The 13,926-nt window shown below is 38.6% G+C and overlaps 1 protein-coding gene across 1 annotated transcript in view; it reads left to right on the top strand.

The window, feature by feature from the left end:
- The window catches only part of SEMA3E (semaphorin 3E), a 156,748-nt gene that overhangs the window by 68,394 nt on the left and 74,428 nt on the right, over positions 1–13,926 (top strand). The gene's annotated exons all lie outside the window — the stretch shown is intronic.

The raw sequence follows: 13,926 nt of genomic DNA, 5'->3' as shown, positions 1-13,926 counted from the left end.
TTAACCAGAGCAGATTATCAGATTCTTCATCCTTTTTTTGTTTTTAATTGGATCATCTAATCACAGTTCTGGTGCTTCTCTTTGCAAATTATTCTGAAGCTAATAGATCTGACACTTACATCATTTGTCTTTTTAGTGTTAAATGACCCAATACAATTCCTAGTCATGTCCTTGCAGTATTTACTGTTTTCTTTCTTTCTTTCCTAGTGTGTTTTTTTGTTTATTTGGGTTTTGTTTTATTTGCTTGGTTGATTTAGTTTGGTTTTGGTTTTGTTGTTCTTATCCCCTTTTTTTTCCCACTTTCTAAAGAAAGTATATATGATTGTACTGTGTTTTAACAACTTTGTCTTTGCCTCCAACAGTGGGAAATTAGGAATAGACGTTTAAATATAATCTCATATATCAGATAAATATTATCTTTTTTATATTTATTATTATGTTTATATATTTAAGATTACAGAAGATGAAGTGAAGATCATTTATGTTTATATATTTGAGATTACAGAAGATGCAGTGAAGATCATTTATGTTTATATATTTGAGATTACAGAAGATGCAGTGAAGATCATTTGAATTTGATTTCTAGTGATTCTAACAACACACATCACATCCCTTTTGGTCTCTTAATGCCAGCCACCCACTGGTGCATACAAGTTGCTTATGCAACTTTCAGATTAAGAAATATATCCCTCTGCTTGAAAGCCCATTGAAATCAGAAACTGTTTATTAAGAGAATAGTTACGTGAATAAAGCTGGCATAAATAAGTTAGATACATTACATTTATAGCTATACAAATGAGTATTTTCTAATGGTTTTCTTGCTTTTTATTTTTCTTTATACAGAAACAATCTCACTGCCTTCATGTCAGGCAATATTTTATATCCTATAAGGGCCAGAACAGAATAAAATATTCCCTGATCTTTAATTCTTAAAGAGAGGAAATTCCCTTGAACTTCAGTTAAGCTCATATAGTAAGTGGCAGAACTACTTAAGTGTAACACTTTCCTTTAAAGTATTAATGAAATATAATATAAACAATTAAATAGCTTTCAGTTAAATAATGTATGTTTAGGACCTATTCATTCCTAAGTGTACTTACTTGTGTCAGTATGATAAATTAATTTTGTGACAAGCTATTTCATACAGTTCATTATGTTCTTTTATACATAGTTTTCATAGGATCAGGAACAGAGAATTGTATCCTAGTGGATAAATAATGGTGCAATATGCAGCATGTATTGCAAAATTAACTTGTCCTCAAATAGTCCCATGCTCATAAATAATGTGCAGAATATAAATTTCTGGTTTTATTGTATTCTACATAATGGTACTGGTGTCAGATTCAGTGAAATATTGGGATATACAGTTGGAATATATTTTTTTTTTCAGATTTATATTGAAAGTAATAATGGAAGCAGTATTCTTAGCTCTAAAATCACTAATTAGATATTTTCTTTCAGTCCTGTGAAAAGTTTCCCTCTATATGTCTTTTTTCCTTCTACATCTTTCCATCTCTACATACTGCTGGAAGAAATCCATAGTAGTTAAACTAATGAAATACTCTTTTTTTCCCCCTCAAAAAACCCTCTTGATTTTAAGGTAGTTAAAATTTATTAAAGGCTAGCATTTTTGGGAAAGGAATGACAGTAGTTGCTTTAAAAGAGTTCAGAAATTTTTTGCTGGCTACATGGATCCTGAATCATCCTGGCCTGTATCAGGAGTGGTGTGGCCACCAGGAGTAGAGAAGTGATGGTGCCCCTGTACTTGGCACTGGTGAGGCTGCACCTTGAACACAGGGTTCAGCATTGGGCCTCTCACTACAAGAAAGTGCTGGAGTGTGTCCAGAAAAGTGAAATGATGCTGGTGAAAGGTCTAGAGAACAGGTCATTGAGGAGTGGCTGGGATAGGTTGGACTGGATGATCTTTGAGGTCTCTTCCAACCTGGTTGATTCTATGGGAGAAGTGAGGACTTTAGCCTAGGGAAGAGGAGACTAAGGGGAGACCTCATTGCTCCCTGAAAGGAGGTTGGAGTGAGGTGGGAGTCAGTCTTCTCCCTAGCATCAGGTGATAGAATGAGAGGAAATGCCCTTAAATTTTGTGCCAGCTAATGTTTAAATTGCATACTAGGAAAGATTTCTTCACTGCAGGAGTCAGATATTGGAACAGGCTGCCCAGGGCGGTGATCGAGTCACTGTTCCTGGAGGTGTTCAAGAAATGTATGGACATGGCACTAGGGGACATGGTTTAATGGCCATGGTGGTCTTAGGTTGACAGTTGGACTCATTGATTTAGAGGTCTTTTCCATCTGAAATGATTCAAAACAAAATTATAGAAATAGAATGTTTTCATTAATAACTTTTAAACAACAAAATAAGAAGGATATTTGTATGTTTTAAATTAAGACTTCTATTTTGTTCAAAGAACATTTCATTTTGAAATGGTAGCTGACTTGCAACAAAAAGATGACACTGCTTTAATCAAAATAAAATATGTAAAATTATCAAATGTGAAAATAACAGGCTTCTTCAATGACTGAAAATGTTCTCTATTTGAAGATTTCATTCCAAACTGGAATGGAAACATTTTCCAAAGTCTTTGGGAATTCTTTCAGTGCCAGAAATATGTTCCCTCTCAGTTCTAACTCCTCATGTGTGTTTTGCTCCCTATTTGTCAAGAGGTGTGAAAACAGAAAAAAAAAATTAAAGCAAAACAATTTGGAGAGAGAGAGAGAGGATAGGTGCACAGATTTGTGAAGGTTTAAGCATAATACACAACAGCTCATAATACAATTCTTAATAGTTATGTGACCATTAACAGCTGCCTGCTGTTGACCTGTGTTCTCTGGTTACGCTACTTAAAATTCACTCTGTTGAGTTCTACCAGCTCAAAGCAAAATGTCAGAAGCATGGCTCTGGTTTTGACTGCCAATATTTGCAAAGCATTATTGATTCTGAAAGGTTTCAAATAAAGCTATTCTGACTCATTCTTCAAGGCATTTAACTTAACCTGCATTTTGCAGATAATTAGGCATACTGAAGGAGAAAGAGACAACAAATATTCTTAAAGACATGTATTTTTATGTCTTGCACTTCATTGCAGTACTTAAAGCTGCAAACATTGACAAAGTACAACCTTGGATTATGTATAGAATTTATGTTGGTGTGGAATTCATATGCATTTGACTATGTATCTAAGAGCAAGTAGAGTTCCTTGGGGTATAGAATTTATCACTTTTTGACTTTTTGATTATATGTGTTTAGATTCTTCTATAAGGAGATTTTGAGAAGTAATTTGGGAGTAGCTTTTCCTCTTGTTCCGATAAAAAGGATAAAAAAACCCCATCTGGATAGATATCTTAAACTAGATATATGACTTTGAATGAAACAAAAGATGAATATATAATATATCTAGTATATGAAAGTTTGAATTCTTTCAGAAAATTCTGTCTCATAATACAAATTATAATATAATTAAAGGCAACAAATAGACCTTCAAGGTAGTCAGTTTTCATTAATAATGTATTTAAGTTATATCAGAAAAAGCAGGGTCAAATCATGAATACATCAGTGCTAGACAGCTCAGATTAAGTAGGTATTCTGAAAAGGATGATGTTTAGTAGCTGAATGCTCATCTCCCTTTCATGAATTCAATCTGTCCAGAGCAGCTATTTTTGTGTCTTTAGTATAACACAGTACTCATTTCTAAGTGCTTTCACTGCTGTTTAGAGGTGCTGTGCTTAGTAAAACTTAAGTTTATTTCAGTGTGTGACATATAGCAAACCTTTCTAAACTCACCTATGGAATATTATCTCAAATAATGCATCTCCTGTGAGAAACTGACTTGGCAGAGGAAAATACCTTGAAACTTTCCTTTCTTCTCTTGTAATTACTATCTCAGTTTCCCTCTGCCTTTTGCTTTTCTTACAATACCTCCTTTCTCTTCCATTCTGTTTTTATTCATGCTGATGATTCTAGATGGCCTTACATATACTGTCAATCACATGCCATCCTGCCCAAGAGCATATGCTTCTGAATATCACATGGGATACCTCATATTTATCCATCTTTTTCAAAGGAAATTCAATTTAACAGTCATTTTGGATAGCATAAAACCCTGACTTTTTGGCATCTTCACTTTAAATGGAAGCATCAGATTCTCTTTCTGTCAAAACACTAGATCTCTCTATAGGAAGAATTCTACCCTTTCCAGACTAGTGTGGTAATAAGCATGTATTAAGTGGTGCACCTTAATAAATCAAATCCTCAAGAGACTGGCCTGCTTGTGTTTCATCAGAAAGGAACTGTGATTATTTGAACCATATGTGTCTTCTAAAACTCAAAAGTTCTTTTCACTTGTTAACACTATTAAGATATTAACCATAATGTAAAACACCTTTTGTGAGAACAATTTAAGGGGGACATTTCTTTATATGTTTTCTTCCTTGGAAGCACACTGAATGAGGTGGATAACAAGCTCAAAGACTATTTCATGGATGTTAGTGTCATTCTGAGATGGAATATTTTATATCAAAATATATCCCATTTATATTTTTTGCTGATTTTTTTTTTTTTTTAAAGACAAACACATCTCTGAAACTTTCTATCATGCATTCTACATTTAGGGGAAAAAATTCATACATTAATAAATATTTTTGCTGTCTGCAAAATTATCACTAACTATTATCTACTTAAAATGCTTTATTAAATGGAGAAGAATCATGAAGTCACTAGAGAATTGTAGGCAGTGACATTAGATTGGTTTATTTCATACACAAATAAATAGCACTCTTACCCTGAGGATGTGTAACAGCAATGACATTGAGTGATTTTTGATTAGTTAATACAGTTTAATATTTTCTATCGCAATCACCTTTTTGAATGGTGTTGTCAGGCAACATTTTGGGGATGTGTGTACCTTTTCCAAGAAATATCATACTGGAAAGCTAAACAAATGTTTTTGATAATAGAGTCCTTGCTATCAAGAATATGTCAACTTACCCATGCAAATTTGACCAAAAAAACCCAATTAAAAATGTAAATGATACATCACTTAGCAAGCAATATCCAGCTAACTGGACATAGATATGTAATTAATATAGTAAACTTAACTTTAGATGTTTGAAAATAAATGGTGACTGAATCATAGAATCAACCAGGTTGGAAGAGACCTCCAACATCATCCAGTCCAACCTAGCACCCAGCCCTAGCCAGTCATCTAGACCATGGCACTAAGTGCCTCATCCAGGCTTTTCTTGAACTCCTCCAGGGATGGTGACTCCACCACCTCCCTGGGCAGCCCATTCCAATGGCAAATCACTCTCTCTGTTAAGAACTTCCTCCTAACATTTGGCCTATGCATCCCCTGGCACAGCTTTAACATAAATAAACCTAAACGTATATGAAATATAAAATAACAATATTATTAGTAATATAAAGAAATATTATCAGTATGAGCATGTTTTGGATGTGTGAAAAGAGTTCCTTTAAAGAAAAGGATTAGAACATGAGCTAACGTGGTTTACTGTGTTGAAGACTATTTTTTGTTGAGATTCTTCTGCCATGAACTAAACAGAAGATACAATTGGCACATGTAGGAAATCACAGGATATATTTTTGTATGTTTTGGGTTTTTTTCCAATAATTTTAAGGGGGAAAAAATACCTTTTAATTTCAGAAATGTTCCTCTGTAATTTAACCAAAATCACAGGGAAATTCTTTCTTTGATGTTTTTACTGTAATTTAAACTTCATCACTAAATCCATGCTTTTGGAGGAAGAGTGCTGACAATCAAAGCTATTCATGGACTTTGCTCCACCAGCTCCCTTTATGAAGCCAGTTATACCCTCAAAATATAGATAGGTAGCCAAACTCACCTGCTGTTATGGAGCAGAAGTTGAATCATATAAGAATAGTTATGGACCAAAGGATTTTTGCTTGTCATTACCAGACTTTGCTTTCTGCCTCCTACTCTGCCAAGTTTCTAAGGCATTTGTCTGGCAGCCACACAGACAAAACCTCAAGCAGTGAAAGTTCACACTTCAGTCTCCCTCATTGTCTTTTAAGGTTATCTCCTACTGATTCCTGTTCCCCAAACAAGATACTAAAATATCATTTTTAAAGTATAGTGGCAATTTCCAGTATTACTACTACCAATATTTTCTAGTTAGTTTGCTATTTGCAATTAATTCTGCCCTTCAATTTTTTTGGCTCAGATTTGGCAAGGAAATCTCATGTGACAGTGCTGACTTCAGCCACCTCTGGCCAGTTTACAGGGTCTCCTTTTCTATTGCTCAAATGGTTTGGCTGCTCACTGGTTCATTTGCTTTAATGCATCTTTCCACTACCTGGCAATCACTATCATGACCCTGTAATTATTTTTGTAGCAAGACAGAGGATGGTGAGCACAGGGAAGTAAAAATCATTAATGCATTAGCTCATACTCAGCAACATAGGTTTTTTTCGGGTGAGTTCATGTCTCTTCCCCCCCCACCCCGGGGAAGAAAACTTCTGCCTCCTGTTGCCTGTTTTATGAGAAATATTGCTAATTAGAGGTTTTCTCCTCATTAGAAAAATCCAACTACTTGTATGATTATGTTTTTCTACAATAGAGGACTCTATATCATACTTGAATAGTGCTATCTCTTAAAGTACTGATGGATTAAAACTGAAAGATACTTGCATTGCCTGGTCTTACTATTAAGCTCTAGTTCATAAGTTGTGTCACAGATACTTGAAGCTGTCCTCTATGTCTGCTTTTAATTTTATCCCTTTTTTGTTCCTGTTCCTTTCTTGTCACATCTAAGCAGATTTTGGTTATGATTTCTCAGTGATATCAGGAAAAGCTAAACTAAATAGATTTACATCAGACAGATCAAATTCTTACAAATCTTGTAGGATTAGTTTGATAAATGGAAAGATAAAATGTTAGTCAAGTGTTCACATTACCTAGAGATTATGTCTACAACGTTTTATATTATTGATGAGGACAGAAGGCCACTATAGTTGCTGCATATTCCTGTAAAGCAGCACTGACATCCACCTTATGTACTTAACATGTTCAAAGTACTAGGCACATTTGTCAGTGCCCTGCATCTGGAAAACATCTTTGCCAGAAGACTATTCTGCAGCATGAAGTAGTGTGGGAGGAGAGACTATATTTCTGTAGAATTTAAAAGAGGAATGAGATATTTTCATAGGGGGAGGGGCAGATAAAAGGGCAAATATAATAAACTTGTGCAGTTGTGATGACGTAATGATATGAAAACCAGAGCAGAGCAACAGCAGCTTTTTCATGCTGAGAGAAAAATATCTGCAGTGATATTTGTTTATTCAAAATTGTGTCTTATTCACTATGTGCACTTGATGCCATGGTGTAGCCTTGAGCTCTGTGGTAAAGGGTTGGACTTGATGATCTGTGAGGTCTCTTCCAATCCTAATAATACTGTGATACTGTAATTTCTGAGCACATGTTATAAATGAAATCTCAGTGTATAGTGTATGACTGTGACTTCTGTGGGGCAGCAATGAAGGTTTCACCAGCAGGCTTGTGGCACACACAAAAAAACCCCAAAACATCAGGTTTATTATTCTTGGTATAAAAAAGCAAGGATTAAAATTGTGTCTCTTATGAAATCTACCAAGCCAGGCTAGCTTTAAGACTTTCATGTGTAAGTGAAGGACCATATAGAAATATGTAAATATTGAAGCAATCTTTTCTGCATCACAGTCATCTGCTGCCCTGGCCTGGCTTCACAGAGTTCAGGATCTCACCTGGCACTGAATAAAGCTGGTTCTAGCTTCATTACAGAACAAAACAGAATTTTAGCTACTCTGACACAAAGGAGTGCCAATGAGATTGGAGTTTTGTTCCACTTAACCTTGTCAGAGACTCTCAGACATTCCCTCCATGCTCATTCAATGCCTCAGAGATTTAATCCTGCCCTTTTTGCAGTTTGACAAGTGAGCAGAAAGCAGCAGTTAAACACAAAGGAGATCCCATGGGCGACATTAGAGCAATCATCAAGCCTATCCCTACAGAGCCGGGGGGCCACCAGGCCCCCCGGCCTTTGATTCCCTCCACCATTCACCCAGTGTGCACCCACCAGGGTAGGAGACTCACCAGTGGTGACTGGAGAAGGATCCTCTGCCCAGTTGGGCAAGCTTAGGGCTATTGCCTCTTCTGGGGCCGATTATAAAGGGGAGCAAGCAGGGAGGGCAAAGTGGTCACACCTGGGATGGGAGGAAACTGCAACAGCACCCAGGTGCTGTGGGTTTGGGGAAATGTGGGGTGGGGTGGGAAAAGAGCAAAGCTTATATTCTTCACAGAAAGAGTGACTGGCATTGGAATGGGCTACCCAGGGTGGTGATGGAGTCACCATCCCTGGAGGTGTTTAAGAGCAGAGTGGATGAGGCACTTAGTGCCATGTGTTAGTTAATTAGAAGGGTCAGGTGGTAGGTTGGACTCGATGATCCTAGAGGTCTTTTCCAACCTGGTTAATTCTGTGATTCTGTCATTCTCTGTTGTGTAAAATATCGTCTGTACTGTTATGGGATGGGTTTAGTTATTGTGTTAAGATTTCAGATTAAAATGGAAAAATATTACAGCAGAAAAGCTAAATAATATTCTCTCAAATCTGAGGGTCAGTACACAGAGACAACATAAAGCTCTGTTTTTCACAGAATCATAGATCATTAAATTGACCAGGTTGGAAGAGACCTCCAAGATCATCCAGTCCAACCTGGCACCCAGCCTTATCCAATCAACTAGACCATGGCACCAAGTGCCTCATCCAGTCTTTTTTAGAACACCTCCAAGGACAGTGACTCCACCATCTCCCTGGGCAGCCCTTTTTACCAAAAGATAGGAGTAGGAAAGGTCTTACATATATTTTTTTTTCTCTGAGTGTTGAGCACTAACAACACATTCACCCTGAACAACTCATCCTCATTCCCCCCTGTTTTTTAATTCTTTAAACAAGATCTTTATAAAGGAAAGGTGTTTTGTAGCAGAAATCTATAGAAGCTCAATAAAAGGGAAGATTTTACTAAGCTGAAATGTTTAGCCATTCCTATGTGAGAGAGGAACAGAGGGTTTCTTGTCCATGTGCTGGAACAGATTATATAGTTTATCCCCTAACTATTTAATATAAAATGCATAGATAACTTTCGATACTGCAGCCAGAACTTTTTCCCTAGAAAAGCAATTTAACTACTAGGGTCATGGTGCTGCTTATTCACTCTTCCTGAGGCCCCAACAGGAAATGAAGAAAGCATCCAGCCTTGCCTACCAATCTAGTAGTTAATAGCTTGTGATTAGACTTGTTTATAGAAAGAAAAAGATCTGAGTTTAAATCCATTTAGAAAAGGAAATTGAACTCATGTCTGCATGACCAATTTAGCTACTAAAATATATTTTCTCTGGCCAGGTTCTCAAAGAAAATGAATATTTTATCTGGTCTTGTAAGCATGCTAGATGTGTTTGGAATCAATGTAGCCGTTAAATCACAGCACTAGGTGGAAGAATAACCTCTTTTTGGGTTAGGCTCAAGCTTAGGCATGGATCTAGAAACTGATTTCTTCAAATTAAGTGTATTATGTCAACCAGCAGCACAACTCTTGAAACCTTGGGGAGTCTATAGTCAGAAGGTGACCCCTGTAAGCATGAAAGTTCTCCAGGTAACTAAGGATAGATTTTAGGGAAGGATGCTTTAAGCTTTGAATGTAAGTGTGTTACCCCCAATTGTGCCTTAATTTAAATCCACATAGAATCCACATAGAATCATAGAATCATAGAATCAACCAGGTTGGAAGAGACCTCCAAGATCAGCCAGTCCAACCTAGCACCCAGCCCTATCCAATCAACTAGACCATGGCACTAAGTGCCTCATCCAGTCTTCTCTTGAAGACCCCAAGGGACGGTGCCTCCACCACCTCCCTGGGCAGCCCATTCCAATGGGAAATCACTCTCTCTGTGAAGAACTTCTTCCAAATATCCAGCCTATACCTACCCTGGCACAACTTGAGACTGTGTCCCCTTGTTCTATTGATGGCTGGGGTTATCTCATTACTGCAAAATGCAACAATCCATGAGCCCACAATTCACAGAATGAGAGTGGCAGCTGCACAACCTGTGGCTGCAGCAGCTCAGGATGCACTGCAGCTACATTCCTGCAGTTGCTATATCAAAGGCAACCAGCTTTGCTAAAGGGGCTTAACATTACACAAATGATGTTCTAGTATTTCAAAACTTGGGTCATTTATGTCAAGCCACACCATGGTGAGGTTCACTTTCCCAGAAATATCAGGCATCTGGTGCCATTTTACACTTCCAGATATCCCATCCATTTTCCTGGCACTCAGAAGGTGCTGCATTGTTTTTTCCTAATATCCTAATATCATAGATGCCCTACAACATCCAGGAATCCTACTACCTTTCAAAGAAACTGCCTAATACAACTACATTTGTGTTTCAGTAAAAAAACCTCTCTCCCCATCCCACTGCTTGGTGTTTTGCAGCCCTTACAGTTGTCATTTTCACTTCTGTGCTTGTCTCTATAGCAAATGCCACTATAGCTTTGCTGGATGCATGAGTTTGATCTTGAAATGTGTTTTATACTCTCATCTTGCATTTTAGCCAATAAGAGCTGCAGGTGTACTTCACAGGATTGAGTCCTATATAGAGACGTGAAGCTCTTTAGCATGGAAAAGATATGACTGAGGCGGAGTCTTATCAATGCTGGGTGGGATGACAGGCATGACTGGGCTGCTATACTGGGGGGATATAACCTCTTCAGGAGAGATAGGCAAGGGAGAAGAGGAGGAGGGGTGGCTCTGTATATTAGGGAGTCACTGGCCATGGTCTAGCCTTGAGCTCTGTGGAAAAGGGTTGGACTTGATGATCTGTGAGGTCTCTTCCAACCCTGATGATACTGTGATACTGTGATACTGTGAAATATCTAAAATGTGAAGGTCAAGAGAATGAGGCTGGCCTCTTCTCAGTGATAGGACAAGGTGCAGCAGGCACAAATTAGCACACAGGAGGTTTCACTTAAACATTAAGGAAAAAAATTCTTGGAAGGTGACAGAGAACTAGAACGAGCTGCTTGGAGATGTTGCAGAGCCTCCTTCTCTGGAGAGTTTCAAAAACCTCTTGGACGTGTTCCTGTGCAACCTAATCTAGGTGAACCTGCTTTAGCAGCAGAGACCTGGACTAGATCATCTCAGGATGTCCCTTCCTGCCTCTACCATTCTTTGATTCCTTTGTTCTGTCAGTTACTAGTTTATTTGATCAGTCAGAGGAATGCTCATCATTCCTTGTGTTACTGAGAACATGAGTGACATCTCTGAGCTATGTAAAGAAGTGTCTTATTTATGAAACATTTATCTTCAGGACAACATGGAGCTATATCAGGTGAATGACACTATGCTTTTGTGGCTTGCATATAACTAGAATTTAAAATGCATATAACTAGAATTTAAAATCCAAGACTCAATCAAAAGTAAAATAAATTGGATGTTTTATATTCTTGCAAATAAAAAATAGAGCTTTACTTAGGACCAAAACACTATTTGTAACTCTACTTTCATTACATTTCTAATCTGATCAGAAACAAGCAATGATCTTCTGAAACAGTAATCTGATGGGTTTTCTCCTTGGGAGAGACTTGTTTTAAAAGTGCCATTTCCATATTGCTAGTGGACGTCATAGTGGTAGGCCTGTGTGAGGACTTTCCCTGATATGTAAAATCAATCCTCTTGCAGAAGACCAATTGTGGCCTCTATGTGGCTGGCAAGGTGCAGCATGGATGAGAGGATATAACTGCTGAAGCAACACATATGCAGGAACTTTCACTCCAAACTGGATGAGAGCCCCTTTGTTGTCCTCACTAGCTCTAGGACAATCTCACTTCTCACAACATTGGCTGCTGGACTACATTCAAGCATTTACAGGATCGTAGGGTTACAGGGTTGGAAGGAACCCAAAGAGATCATTGAGTCCAACCCACCTGCCAGAGCAGGACCATACAATTTATCTTTAATAAGGCCAAGTGCAGGGTTCTGCACTTTGGCCACAACATCCCCAAGCAGCACTACAGACTGGGGACAGAGTGGCTGGAGAGCAGCCAGACAGAAAGGGACCTGGGAGTACTGGTAGATAGTAGCTGAAGATGAGCCAGCAGTGTGCCCAGGTGGCCAAGAGAGTCAATGGCATCCTGGCCTGGATCAGGAACAGTGTGGCCAGAAGGACAAGGGAGGTTATTCTGCCCCTGTACTCAACACTGGTCAGGCCACACCTTGAGTCCTGTGTCCAGTTCTGGGCCCCTCAATTCAAGAGAGATGCTGAGGTGCTGGAATGTGCCCAGAGAAGGGCAACAAAGCTGGTGAGGGGACTGGAACTTTTATTCAAAAAGTAGGATTCCCAATACTAAAAGAGTTTCTGTTAAAATGGAATGTACTTCAGAATGGAGTTCTGGAAAAAAAAAAAAAGACACCTGATTTATAACTACTTCATATGAAAAAGCTGCTCCATGACACACCCTCCCCCCAGGAAAACAATGAGCAAACAAAACCAAAACCAAAAACCAACCAACCAAACAATATTGAGAAAAAAAACATACAAAGATAAGCAACAGTTCTAAAACTCATGAGGATTACAGAATCAAAAGATCACAGGATCACAGGATGTTAGGGGTTGGAAGGGACCCAAGGAGATCATTGAGTCCAACTCCCCTGCCAGAGCAGGACAATACTATCTAACACAGATCACAGAGGAACACAGACAGGCCTTGAAAGTCTCCAGAGAAGGAGACTCCACAACCTCTCTGGGGAGCCTATTCCAGTGCTCTGTGGCCCTTACAGTAAAGAAGTTCCCCCTTGTGTTGAGGTGGAACTGTCTGTGCTGCAGCTTATATCCATTGCTCCTTGTGCTATCTCAGGGAGCAAGTGAGAAGAGTCTGCCCCTTCTCCCCCCGACTCCTGACACCCATCCCTCAGATATTTATAAACATTTATTAAATCCCTTCTCAGACTAAAATATCTTAAATCTCTTCTCCAGACTAAAAATCTCCAGGTCCCTCATCATCTCCTCATAAGGCAGTGTTCCAGTCTCCTAATCATCCCTGTAGCCCTCCATTGGACTCACTTGAGCAGATTCCTGTCCCCCTTAAACTGGGGAGCCCCAAACTGAAATTGGGAAATGTTGTGCTCAGGGATAGCTGTAAATATGAGCTAATTTGATTGGTTTTATCAAGAATGATGTCTTCAAAAGTCAGTAATATTTCCCACTATAGATAGTTTCTTTTCCCCAGTCCCAGCTCTGGTGTTGTGGAGGCAGTCCTAGCTTATTCTCAGTAATGACTTCTTTTATTGATTCCTAAAAGCAAAATGGTTTTCAGCTTCTCTGGTCTGGGCTATGTTCTGCACCATCTGCTCAAAACTCCACAAAGACCCCTGTGCTTTCTTCTTTCTTCCTTCCTGAGGCCTGATTCCAAGTTTCCTGCAACATTATCTGGGATTAATTTCCCTTTCTCTGTGGAACTGACTTTAGCCTGAATCATATGCAGCTAAGTCCCTGCATCCCTGATCAGGTCAGTACATCTTTTGACAAAATCATTATTTGCTTGGAAAATTATGCATATGCATTTCCCAGACTTCATGCTGTTCTCACTGAATTTAATGGCAGTACTTCGAGTGAACTGAGTGAAGACAGTGCTGGGCTTCTCATCCCCCTTATAAAACAGAACCAGAACAATTCTGCTCGTGCAGGAAAAGCCTGCAGTTTGTCATGCCTGAAGGCTTTTTGTCTGTAGGAGGACAGTTTTCAGTAACTGTTTTTTTCCAATTTCCAACACTCCCATTCCTCTCCCCTCCATTTGCAGCCAATATCCTAAGCAGTGTTTTGTCTTTTCAGAAAGTTTAAAGAAGAAA

This window comes from Pogoniulus pusillus, chromosome 4 (genome assembly GCF_015220805.1).
Source record: "Pogoniulus pusillus isolate bPogPus1 chromosome 4, bPogPus1.pri, whole genome shotgun sequence".
NCBI lineage: Eukaryota > Metazoa > Chordata > Aves > Piciformes > Lybiidae > Pogoniulus > Pogoniulus pusillus.
Note: the sequence above shows the minus strand (reverse complement) of the source record. Positions and strands in the feature narration are given on the sequence as shown.